The 12,898-nt window shown below is 50.0% G+C and overlaps 1 protein-coding gene across 2 annotated transcripts in view; it reads right to left on the bottom strand.

Annotated features, from left to right (window-relative positions):
- The window catches only part of LOC144826381 (uncharacterized), a 190,747-nt gene that overhangs the window by 90,471 nt on the left and 87,378 nt on the right, over positions 1-12,898 (bottom strand). For both annotated transcript variants that reach the window (XM_078684709.1, XM_078684710.1), the window contains one exon: positions 3,451-3,538. The gene's annotated coding sequence lies outside the window, so the exon portion shown is untranslated. The remainder of the gene's footprint in view (positions 1-3,450; positions 3,539-12,898) is intronic.

Below are 12,898 nucleotides of genomic sequence, written 5' to 3'. Positions count from 1 at the left end.
GCCGGCCTATATTTCTTTTCACTCCTAGGGTTGATCACCCTGGCCCGTGTGGGTTCCTTAAAAATGTCTGCAGCATGTTTCAGAACCCCTTTCAGCATGGGGAGAGTCTTGACAGTCTTTTCTGCTGTGGAAAAGGTATCAAAAAGGAAGTCCACTTCGATAGGGTCAGCATGCAGCTGGACGTCGTGGTTTTTAGCCGCCCTCTCAATGAGAGCATTAAATGCAGCCGAATCCTCAGTAGGAGAGGTCTTGACATTGTACACCTGAGGGTCTTGGGCAGTTTGCTGATCCCCTGGGTCACCTGCATCTGCCCATGAGTCTTGGTGATCCTCAGGATCCGTGTTGGCAGGAAAGCTATACTCCTCGTCATCACCTTCTCCCCCCTCCACATCTGAATAAGTGGGTGAGGGTGTAGCCACTCGTGTAGTCCGTGGAGCAAGAGGCTCCAGCAGAACTGTGGAGTCCGCAGCAGGCTTTTTGCGCTTCAAAGGAATCGTGTAGGACTCCAAAGGCTGGGTTGCCGTGATCTTCCTCTTGTAGAGAGTAAGTTTCCCGGTGTCGGCGTCGATATAGTGTTCCGACTGCTCCTCCACCAAGGGTTGTCGAGGTTTCATGGTCCCAATCGGCTTCGACGCCGTAGACACTTGGACGGGCGCTTCGGTGACCGACCGTGGTGCAAAGGCCTTTGGTGCTACCTTCGGCGGCAACGTAAACAGGATTGGCGCCGAAGACTTTGCCGTTGTGGCAGCTGGCTTCGCGGTGGAAGCATCCTTCGGTGCGGCCGCGGAAGCCTTGTTCCTGATGCGTTGTAGTGAATCCGACACCTGCTTCGTAAAGGAAGCGGACGGTTTCGTCGACCCGACAGACGTCTTCGGTCCACCAACGAGTGAAGACTCGAGCGTCGATGCCTTGTTTTTATCCGGGCGAGGCACAGGATCAGCCCTTTTCGGCGCGCTGTGCCCTCCTTGCGTGCCGACGGCCTTCGGCGCAGACGTTTTCACGTCGGTGGCCTTGACTACTGGGTGCGGGGCCCCAGTCTTCGGTTTGACGCCCTTGACCGACTTTGACTCGGCGCCTTTGACCGACTTCGGCTCGGCGCCTTTGGTCGACTTCCTCGGGTCGACAGCCTTCTTCGGCTTCGGCTGCCCCGACGTGTCTGAAGACGAGGAGGCGGCCGGAGGGGCAGACGTCTTCTGTTTCGACGGCATCTCAATTACTTTCGTTTTCGTCGACACCGAAGGTTTCGGTTTCGGTTTCGTTTTGACCAACGTCAGCTCCGCAGAAGTGTCCGTAGCCGGGCCCGTAGGTGAGGCCGTGGATCTGAGTGGAAGGTCTTGGGTAAGGCCGTGTGGCGATCCCTTGACCTGAGCCTTAGTAACTGTTCGTTCGGGGCTTAGCTCTTCACATGAGCTATCTTCCGTGGCCCTGTAGGCCTCATTGTCGTCTCCTACCTCGGCGACGACTTCTTCTGCCTCGACCACCTCGACGTCCGCGTCGTATTCGTAGTCAATCTCCTCCGCCGGAGGGGAAATCTGCATATGAACTTCCTGTTCGTCTGCTTCTTCTCTGTCGAAGATGTCCACCGGTGCCGGGGTCGATTGCCGGGCCTCCAGGCGCGCCACGCGCCGAAGTCAAATCGTTTTCTTCAATCGAAACCTGGAACAAGCCATACAGCTGGCTTCATCGTGGTACGGCGACAGGCACTTGTTGCACACAGGGTGGACGTCGATGTGTGGGTACTTAGATACGCACACGGGACATTTCTTGAATGGACTCCGTTCCATGATGTGTCGTCGAAAGTCTTGCTGCGTCGACTGGGCCTCGAGCACCGAAGAGCCACGCGACTCCTCTGGACGTCCGACTCGGGAACTGAGCCGGAAGAGAGCTGGGCACCAACCGCAAAACAATACCGACGGTATGGGAAAAGGCTTTCAGGCCTTAAGAAAAGTCTATATTGATTCCGAACTGGAGATGTCGAATATACATCCGAACCCAATGGCGAAAAAAACAATCTGGGGATGGAGTCGATGCCCATGCACACTGTAGTCCAGGGGAGGAGCCACCTATCTTGTGATACTTCGAAGACTCTTCCAGGACAACAATGTGCAATCATCCGGACCCAACACTAGGCGGCGATCTATGCTATAGATATGAATTCAGCAGCCCACATGCCTCATACTCGTCTTTTGATTCACCTGCCTCCTGCTTCCTCTGCTGGAAATTATATCTGTCAATGGATGTGCACACAGCCGGCCGATAATGGTTGGTCAGATCTTCTATTGCGTGTCTGAAGACATCGTCGTCTGCAGCTGGCCTGGGGGCGGGCACTAGGTTCTGGAAGACTCTGATCCCTTCCGGGCCTAAGTTGTGCAGAAGTATCCTCCTCTTCCTCGTGCTGGGGAAGGCTTCTCCGTTTTCATCTTCCAGAGCTTCTATATAATTCATAAAGTACTTTCTCCAGTCCTCCCACTTCATCAGGGGTTCTCCTGGTTTGGGAAAGAACGGGATCGTCGTCGTCAGTGAGGACGCCTCCGCACTCATTTCGGCGCGTCTTTCTGGAACCTCCTGACCTCTGGGGCTGCCTGGCGAGCTTGCTCTCTCGCCGTGAGCCTGTGCCTGTTGGGGTCCTTCTGCGCCCCCTTCTTCTCTCCTCTGTGACTCCGCCAGGGCCTCAATTGTCTTCTGGCGCTATTCCTTAGAGTGGTCCTCAAAGTGTTGTGTCCCTTTGCCTGGTCCACGTGCCGGTGGGATCACTGTGGGCCCGTCTCTGGCTCCCTCTCTGGTTGCACTCTGCCCCTCGTACCTGGAGCTCTGCTTTCCTCCTACTACTCGTTTTTCCTTGGCCCTGTGCCGCTGCCACGCTCTCCAGCTGGTTATGCCCTGTAGCTGCCCCACTCTTGGTTATTCCACCTGGTGGCCCCTTGTTCTGTGTCAGCCTCACTCCTTTCTGCTGGGTTCTCTCTGTAAGGGTCCGTTTTTTCCTTGTTCCAGGTCCCAGTCTCGTCGCCACTGTTAAGATGGTGCTAATGCCCCCAAAAGACTCTCAGGAGGCAGTGGAATATTTGATAAGTGCTTTATTGTTCAACAGGAGAGCGCCGGGGGTTAGGTGCTCTCCGATGCTTTCTGCCGACTCCGCACTAATCGCGGGTCTCACAAAATGGCCGCCGCGCGTGCTGCGTCATTACACAACGCGCGGCGACTAGACCGTAACTCTACATAGGTCTGAAATATAATGTTTTGTTTACTTTCCAGAATGCCATAAATCCCTGGTGGCAGTGGCAGAACCAGAATTCATGTTTATCAGGACTGTTTACCATGCGGCACGCACACACGCTGCAATATTGCATGCTCTGAAGACATCATGTGTTCTGGCTGCCATTTTGCGTCATGCTGGTATAAAAACCACACCTAACACAAGGCACTGCTTGGCCTCTCAGAACAAGGACTCACCTGATGTCCCACAATGTTCTCCGGTTCTTCCTGAAGCAGGGCAACTCTCCTGCCTCCCCTTCACTCCGCTCCTGCTGTCTTTCAGCACCTGCAGAAAAGAACAAGAAAACAAAGACACATGAGGTGTACATAAGATGTCATGTGCACTCAGCATGCGAGAGGAACTTTTCTTAAGAGATAAATTTTGAAGGACAACTCTAGAGACTTAGGAGAGTGAACTTGTTTATGATGACTTAACCCTTCCGCTGCTTCTGACGGCCAACGGCAGTCGCGCGCACTACCTTCATAATGCTGCGCACATCCATTGGCCGTCACGGCCCCACCCACTGCACTAAACCGCCGCACCGCGGCAGTTAACTCACAACTCTGTGTCCAAGCAGCGGTCAGATCAGCCACATATGTTTTGTTATCCTGCTTCAATTAGGTCTTTTTGTTCCAAGATACTTTGGATCTCATTTATGAGTTTGTGGCGCAGGGAAGAGCAGCAAGTCCCTTTGCTGTGCTGCCCTGCATCTAAAGGAAAGGGCTGGAATGTGCGGTATTTATGATATGCAGCACATTCCTATCCTTTCAGCCCGAGCTGGCACACAGTTTGGAGGTGTGCCCCAATATATGCACTCTTGCAAGGGTGTGTGCGTTGTTGGCAGGATTGTTTTGTGCAGGAAGGGGCTACTTCCTGCACTAAAATAATCAGTGGAGGCTGCAGAATGCAGCACACATGGAAAGAGGAAATAACGAGGGGAAATGAAAACATTTCTCCTCATTACGCCTGCTTTGGGGAAGCATAAGGTTTTGGTGCTGCCCCAGGTTTATATGATGTTCTAACTCTGGGGAAGCGTCTGTAAGAAAGTGCTCTTTTTGACACGGTCACCCCCAGTTTGTGCCTGGTATTCGATGCAATTTTGACTGGAAGTGTACTGGGTTCCTGCTAATCAGGTCCCCAGTGCCAGATCTCTTTCCCTAAACTGTGCAAATGATTCCCCAATTGGAGATACTTTTAGCACCCTCTGGAAGCCACTAGTACAGGGTAATCCTGGTACCTAGGGCCCGGGGTACTAAAGAGGGTCACTATCGGCTGCAGCACGCATTGTGCTACCTTAAGGGACCCCTCACCACACTCCTGCAGCCTGCCATTGCAGATTGCAGGTCTTGGCGCAGACACAAGTGAAAGCACGACATGTCACACAGCCCTGTGTGTTATGCCTTCAGACACTGCATGTTGTATAGTTAAGTCACCCCCTACAGCAGGCCTTATAGCCCTAAGGCTGGGTGCACTATGCTACATGTGTGGGCATAACTGCACAGCCTATATGCCCTTGAACTGACCATTCCAAGTACTGCCAGTACAGGTGACCAGAGAAGGCATTTTAGGACATGTGCTGGACACTGGTAAAAACAAGCTCCCCTCCTACAGGATGGCTTCACAGAAACTATCAAACATCTCATATTTACAAACCCACACTGATTCCTGTAATTCATGTTTTAATAAATACCTCAGAGGTACCTCCTGAAACCCCACTAACTACTAGTGTGCTGGATGACTGGTCCTAGCCAGCCTCAGACCACAGATGAATTTCAGACCTCTCAAGGTGAGGGCCTTTGCTCTCAGGAGGTCAGGAACAAAGCCTGCTCCGTAAGGATAAGTTACTTATCTATAATCCTAGTTCTCTTTCAGGGGTATCCTCATCAAAGTCATAAGCACATGAATATTCCCACCCATGCGCGGGGCCCTGGAAACATATAAAACGTATATGTGGAAACCATATATGTAGCTATATATATATATATATATTTATATATATTCATATATATATATATAACAATAAACACACAATGCAGCCTTCCATATAGTAAAAAACGCTGAGCAATGTTGTAAGAATTTCCCATGCATATAAATACAATTTCAAAAAAGCAGGGAGAAAGAAACACATTTGAAAACTGCTTTAATGCACAGCAGAAATCATTATCCTGCAAAGAGAAATGAAGAGAACATTGCCAGCACATAGGCTGCATTGTAGAAACATCAGTGTAGAATGCTGAAATACTAACCCACAGAAACACACAGAATAAACTGGCACAGTGCCTTTAAGGCAGTCATGGCGCCTAGCTTCCCATCATGCCTCAGGGGTGACAGTTAGGTCAGTTGTTCTTTGCGGAGACCCGACGAGATGACATGTATCTTGGTCACTTACCCAGGGAGGCGGGTGGGTTGCTTATGACTTTGATGAGGATACCCCTGGAAGAAAACTAGGATTACAGGTAAGTAACTTATCCTTCTCTTCCAGGGGATCCTCATCAATAGTCATAAGCAGTGAATAGAATAGCAAGCTCATCCCCTCATCGCGGGCAATTGACCAGTGTACAATAAAGATACATTGTTAAGAAACCCATTACAAAGACTCCAATTAAGCTAGCATTTGAACAGATTCCTTAAGAAGGCTTGGCCTTCTTGGGTATCCGCTCTGGAGTCAGAATCCAGATAGTAATGCCTTGTAAACATGTAAACCGATTTCCAAGTTGCAGCCTTGCAAATCTCGGCCATCGGTACATTGTGAAAGAAAGCGATTGTAGCAGCCTTGCCCCTAATAGAGTGAGGTTTAGGGGAGGCTAACAGAGGCTTGTACGCTATTCTGTAAGCCAATTTAATACAGAACACTATCCACCTTGAAATGGATCATTTGGAGGCTGGAAAGCCTGTTCTAACAGAGCCATAGTTTACAAACAATTGATCAGCTTTTCTAATGGATTTTGTTCCCTCCAAATAGAATTTGAGAACCCTCTTGAGGTCTAACGAGTGAAGAGACTTTTCTGCTGATGCAGTAGGATTTTGAAAAAAAGAGGGGAGAGAAATAGTCTGATTGACATGGAAGTAAGACACTACTTTGGGTAGGAAGGACGGGTGAGTTCTCAAAACCACCTTGTTGTGATGGAAAACTGTATACGGTTCTTTAGAACAGAGTGCTTGGATTTCACTCACTCTGCGTGCTGATGTAATAGCCACCAAAAAAGCTTCTTTCTATGTTAGGTGCTGTAATGTGGCCTTATGAATGGCATTTGAAAAGAGGACTCATCAATTTTGACAAAACTAGATTCCACTCCCAAGGAGGAGTAGGAGGTCGTACAGGGAGATAAACCTTCTTCAACCCCTACAGGAAGGCCTTGACCACCTGAAGTAGAAAGAAAGAAGGTTGGGTAGGTGATTTTCTATATGCTGCAATGGCTGCCAAATTAACTTTTATGGACGTGTATTTCAAACCAGATTTGGCCAAGTAGAGCAGATGCGGTAAGATTACCTCTTCATGCCCGCTAATCAAACTCCAACCATTACGCATAGACCACAAGTAAAATCTTTTCCATTTAAAAGAGTAAGAAGCTCTTGTGGGTGGTCTTTTTGACTCCCTAAAAATGTCCATGCAGTCCTGAGGGAGGTTCAAATGTTCGTACTGCAGGACCTCAGGAATCATGCTGCCAAGCTCAGCGAGGGAAGGCTGGGGTGCAGGATTTTCCCTCCCATTTTGGTCAGAAGGTCCGGCCTGCACGGGAATCTCCGATGCAGACAGATCGAGAGTTGAAATAGGTCCGGATACGACCATTGGCGAGGCCAGTCCGATGCTATGAGGATCATCTTCATTCTGGATAGGAGGAGCTTGGTCACCACCTTCGGGATGAGAGGAAGGGGCAGAAAAGCGTATGCAAACGTCCCGGACCAGTCTATCAAAAGACATTCCATCTTGTTCCTGGTCGGTAAAATCTGGATGTGAAAGTGTGGCATTTTCTATTTAGATCGTCTGCAAAGAGGTCGAAGGAAGGACGACCCCATTGATGAAAAATGTCCACCACCACTTCATCGTTGAGCACGCAGTCTTCTTGTTCTTCGAAGTGTCGACTGAGAGCGTCTGCTCGCACATTCTGTTCTCCTGGCAGATGGACTGCAGTGATCGAGAGGTTCCTGGCCAGAAGCCAGTGCCAGATCGCTTGAGATTCTAGAGACAAAGGCCGAGAGCGTGTTCCACCTTGTTTGTTTAAGTAATACATTGTGGTTGTATTGTCCGTTTGTATCAGAATCGACTCGGACTGAATCGACCGATGGAATGCCTTGAGGGCCAAATGAACCGCCCGCAGTTCTAACATGTTGATATGATAGGTCTGCTCCTTGCTGGTCCATCTGCCCTGAGTTTGTAGGTGACCCAGATGCTCTCAGGGATTGTTTTTGCAGAGGTTGATGGAATTGGACTCCCACTATAAGATTCTTTGGCTGAGTCCGCCAGAGAATGGACTTCTTCGCTGCTTGAGAGAGGAGAATTTGGTCTTCCAAATGACCCGAGGACTGGTCCCATTTCTCCCCCATATCCTGCTGCAACGGTCTCATTCTTAATCTGGAGCTGGGTATGAGAAAAATGCAAGAGGCCATCGACCCAAGTAGAGATGCCACTTGTCTTACTGATGATTGATGTGTGTAGGAAGGTAGATCCCTGACTATGGTTGCCCCCAACTTTTTGCCTGGTGTTTTGCTGGTTTTCTGACTTAGTTGACCTGGGGCCCTGCTATTCAGGACCCCAGGCAAACTGCTCTCTCTGTAAAAAGGATTCCATGTACCCTAGGTACATATCTAATTGGATACTGAGGCACCTTATCAGTCCCTGTACAGTGTACCTTAGGTACCCAGGGCATAGGTGTACCCAGGGCCTACCAGGGGCTGCAGCATGTATTATGCCACCCCTGGCTGGCCATCCAAATCTGACACAACTGGCTGCTTGACAGCTGGGGGCAAGGTGGTGTAATCACCCTTTGCTTTAGATATAGTATTCCTATATCTAACCCTAAAATGGACACACAGATCTCCTATCAGTCACTCCTATGGCAGGCCTTGACAATCCTGAAGGCAGAGTGCTTGGAATCGTGTGAGATGGTGCTCTGGCATGAGCTGAGCCTGTCTGCGGCTTTCGGGATCTATCCCTTAGCCGTTTCCAGGATATCGCGTACCATATACTCTTAAGTGCATTATAATCCTCGCGGTTATATGCCAACTCTGGTATCGCTTTATCAAAACATGTCGAGTAAGGTGTCATACGAATTGGAATACTAACCCCTCGCCAATTCTGGCGACGGGGTTAGCATTCCACCCTCCTAGAGGGACACGACATGTATGTAACCCCTAACCCCGGTTAAAGTCAAACAGAGCCTCAGCTCCACAAAATGGATGCTGCCACCGAGACACAAGTCTGCCCTCCTGCTGCTGGGAGTCCTCCCAGAGCAGGAGATAAGGACAAAGGGTTCCCTGCCAGGGGCGGTGCCAGCACCGTCCCAGACAGGATTTTGTGTATCCTAGGTAGGCAGGGCTTCAGAGGAAGGTGACTGCAAGTGGCACCCCGGTGCTCACTATGCATAGGCCGGCTTGAACCAGTTCCAGGGACACTCCAGACCCTGAGCTGGGGAAAAGCCCGCCAAGGAAGTGGGTGTAACCACCCCCCTCCTGGTCCCACCCATAGGGCAGGACTTAGTCGCGTGCCAGCCCCCTTTTCCCAGATAAAGGTAGGAGCAGGCCCCCTTCCAAATTAGATCATCTTTGGAATCAAGACACGACTTTCTACGAAAGGACTTCAAGATTTCCTTCTTCAAGATTCTCCCTTGTGGCTAAGGAGTAGTCACCCTGCATCCGCAGGCACCATCAAGAACACTGCGGTCTGCTGCACGTCCTTCCTCCGGAATCCGACTGCCCAGCTCGACGAGAACCGGCTTCCCTGGCACCTCTGACCTCTACCCACCTCTACAGCCAAGCTGAGAACCGTGGGTGCGACGAGACCTCGAGGGACCGTCCATCTTCAAGACTGCACGACTTCTGCACAGCAAGCCCGCCGAGTAATTTCCTGGTGAGTGCTTTGGGGTCCGAGAAGCCCCGACCCTGAGCAGCTTCAGCACCGAAGAGTAGCCCCCCAGCATCTCCACGATCGGCGTGGGGCCCTTCTGCTTTTTGCTGCTCACCGCGTTGTTTGGCTACTAGCCCGCTGGCTTGTGGCCTTCTGAACGACGCCCGACGACATCACTGCTGCTAGTCTGGTTGCTCCAGACTGGCCCTTGCTCCCTTCCAGAAGAGGAGCACCCCGGACCCTCCTGGTCCAGTCAAGACGCCATTTTGAGTCCACCGCGTGGGCTTGAATTAGCCAAGGCTTGTTGCCCAATCCTGGGTAACTTCGACGCCGACAGCTTCATCCATCGTGGGACAGCTCGCCTCTCCATCCTGGTCGCCGACAACGCCTCCTGGTCCGTGAGATCTGCAGAGCCAGCGTCGCCCACTCACCTAGTCGAGGTGACTACCATCCGGTGCCCTCCTGGTGCCCACTGACTACTGGCTAGTAGTCACGAACTTGGTCCCCTCTGCTTTCAGGTGTCATCCTTCTTCCAGATCCAGGCTTGGATCAACTCAAACAATCTTCACTGGTCGCCTGCCAGCATCTTTCTTCCAGGCTCCTGGTCCGGCAACGAGGATTCCCGACGTCTTTTGAGACCTATGCAGCTGCAGCCCCTGGGCTAGGTAACTTCGGCATTTCGGTGCCCCAGCATAGCCTCACTATCCAAGGGTCAGGATCCACTGTCGTTTTCTCCCTACCAGGTCGGGTTCGCCCGTGAACACTAACTTTGCCTTTACTAGCTTCCATAGACTTTGTCCCGCATCCCGCGTGAGAGTGCACACTCTGCACCCGAGTCCCCTAGGTCTCCTAGAAGTAATCTAACGATTCCCTAGTCAAGTCCTAGCGATTCCAAAGCCTATTAGTACTGTACTTACCTGCTAGTAATTTCGCATTCCACTTTTAGAGTATATGGTTTTTCGTGCCCCTCGGGCATTTGTATATACTGTGCTAACTTAAGTATTTTCGTAAGAGTTTTGTTGTGTGCCTAGCACCCTGTCCTCATAAAGAGTACAGGGTTGTTTTGATTCTAATAAATACACTGTTTATTTTCATAACACTTGTGTGGTGTCCTTTCACTGGGTGTTCAAGGGGTAAGGTGATGGTAAAACAGCTGGCTTAACACGCCCTCTAGAGTCTTAGCCTTAGACTGCTCGTATCCATGCTACTAGGATAGCTGGTCTATAAGGTTGACTTACAACCAATCATCAATAAGGGTTGTTTGGACTGATATATAGTGATCACTAGAATAGTGAGCACTGCACATCAGGCCAACTTCTCACATTGGTGAGCAGCGGTTGGGATTTGAGCTTGCTGTTGTTTTACCACACATATCCTAAGAATATCTTGTGAAAGATCACATAAGTACTAAGGTACATATAACTTAGCTTAGAATACTCTGAGTTCGACTGAACCAGCTGTTGTAGCTCATAGGGCCTAGCACACCCTAAACTACAACTCTAGCCAGGGATCAGTAGGCAAACATATAGTGTAGGTAAGTGCACCACTTACACCTCACTAGAAAAGCATGTCTACCCAGGGAGAGTCTACTGAGACTCCCCTTGTGGATCTTGACCCTCCACAGGTCAAATCAAGATATGCAGCTCTCAGTTTCCAGGAGATGAGACAAGTGTGTACCTCCAGGAAATTGAAACAGGGGTCTAACCCCACCATTCCCTTTCTGATAGGTCTCTTAGAGACATATGATGCGAGAAAGATTTCTCAGCTAGATGGGAATATGCCAGCCTTAGAGGGTACCACTGGGGATCCAGACCTCCACAACACTGTCAATGCAGTTGAGGACTGACTGACTGACTGAAGTTTTTATTAAGCGCTCGAATGCCGCGGCGTCTTGGCACTGTAGAATAAAAGGTGATGTGAGACAGATCTGGGCAGGGAGAACAGCCATGTTTTCAGGGATTTTCTGAATCTCAATTTGGAGGCTTGTGAGCGAAGTTCGACAGGCAATGAGTTCCAAAGTTTGGAGGCCTGATTAGAAAATGATTTTCCACCCCAACGCACTTTCCGGATTCTAGGCACGCAGACCAGGTCTTGATTAGCCGATCTTAGAGTTCGGTTGGGCACATAGCGCGGGAGAAGTTTGGCCAGATCGTCTGATCCTTTTCCGTGTACGGCTTTGTGGGCCAAGCAGAGGGCTTTAAACTGGACTCTGCGCTTAATTGGCAGCCAGTGCAGCTCTCGAATGGCCTGGGAAGTGGGGTGACGCTTTGGCAGGTTCAGGAGAACCCTGGCGGCCGCGTTCTGGATAGCCTGCAGCTTGATCAATTGCTTCTCTCCCGTACCGAGATAGAGAGAGTTGCAATAATCAACTCGAGACATTACTAGGGCAGCAATCACAGTCTTTTTTAAGGTGGGTGGAATAAAAGGCAAGTTCTTTCTAAGTACCTTCATCATATGAAAACAAGCTGAAGTGACTTGGTTCACCTGCGCTGTGCAGGAGAGGTTTTTGTCCAAAAGAATCCGAGGTTTCTGACCTTCTCGGCTGGGATAGGACAGCAGCCGGCTTCCGGGGGCCACCATAGCTGACTCCATATCGAGGGCTTTTGACCGAATTCTATGATTTCAGTCTTCTCAGTATTTAGTTTGAGAAAGTTTTGGCTCATCCAGTTTTTTACACTGAGAAGACAATTCCTGAAACGGCCTGCAGTTGCTTCAATGGAATCGGAGACCGACACTATGATTTGTGTGTCGTCTGCATAAGACACTAATCTCAAGCCATGGGATTTTATCAGTTTCGCCAAGGGGGTGACATATAAATTGAACAAGGTTGGTGATAATGCCGACCCTTGTGGGACTCCTCCGGGAAGAGTGAATTCCTCTGATTTAAGTCCATCCCAGTGGACTTGTTGGATTCTGCCTGTCAGAAATGATGCTAAGAGGGCTAGAGCGGCATCGGAGATGCCCACATTTTCCAGACGACTTAGTAGGACCGAATGATTGACGGTGTCGAACGCCGCGGTTAAATCAAGTAATATGAGGGCCGTTCTTCCACCGTCATCCATGGTCTTCCTGATATCTTCTGTTGCCATGATAAGGGCTGACTCAGTTGAATGGCATGCTCGAAAGCCATGTTGCGTAGAGTCAAGAAGATTATTCTTCGTGAGGAAAGTCATCAGTTCTAAGTTCATGGCTTTCTCGAGGATTTTAGCTGGTAGAGGCAGACAGGAGATGGGCCGATAGTTTTTAGTTTCGGAGGGATTGAGTGAGTCTTTTTTCAGAATCGGGCGGATACAGGCCTTCTTCCAGATTGAGGGGAAGGAGTTCGAGCATATAGCCTTGTTTAATAGAGAGGTCAATACTCCAGTTATAGCTAATGGAATAGAATGCAAAATGTGCGGAGGGCATGGATCCAGTGGAGATCCTGATTTCATCTGTAGGAGAAGGTCCCCGACCTCCGACTCCTTTAGCATAGGAAATCTAGAAAAGACAGGGAAAGTGGGAGGTGAAGATTCCTCAGTGTCCACTGCCGTGATCTGGGTAGGAGTGACCGAGATGTTAAGGCTGGTATTGGAGTTAGTGGC

This window comes from Lissotriton helveticus, chromosome 3_2 (assembly GCF_964261635.1).
Source record: "Lissotriton helveticus chromosome 3_2, aLisHel1.1, whole genome shotgun sequence".
Lineage (NCBI taxonomy): Eukaryota > Metazoa > Chordata > Amphibia > Caudata > Salamandridae > Lissotriton > Lissotriton helveticus.
The sequence above is the reverse complement of the archived record's forward strand: the minus strand, read 5'-3'. Positions and strand labels throughout refer to the sequence as shown.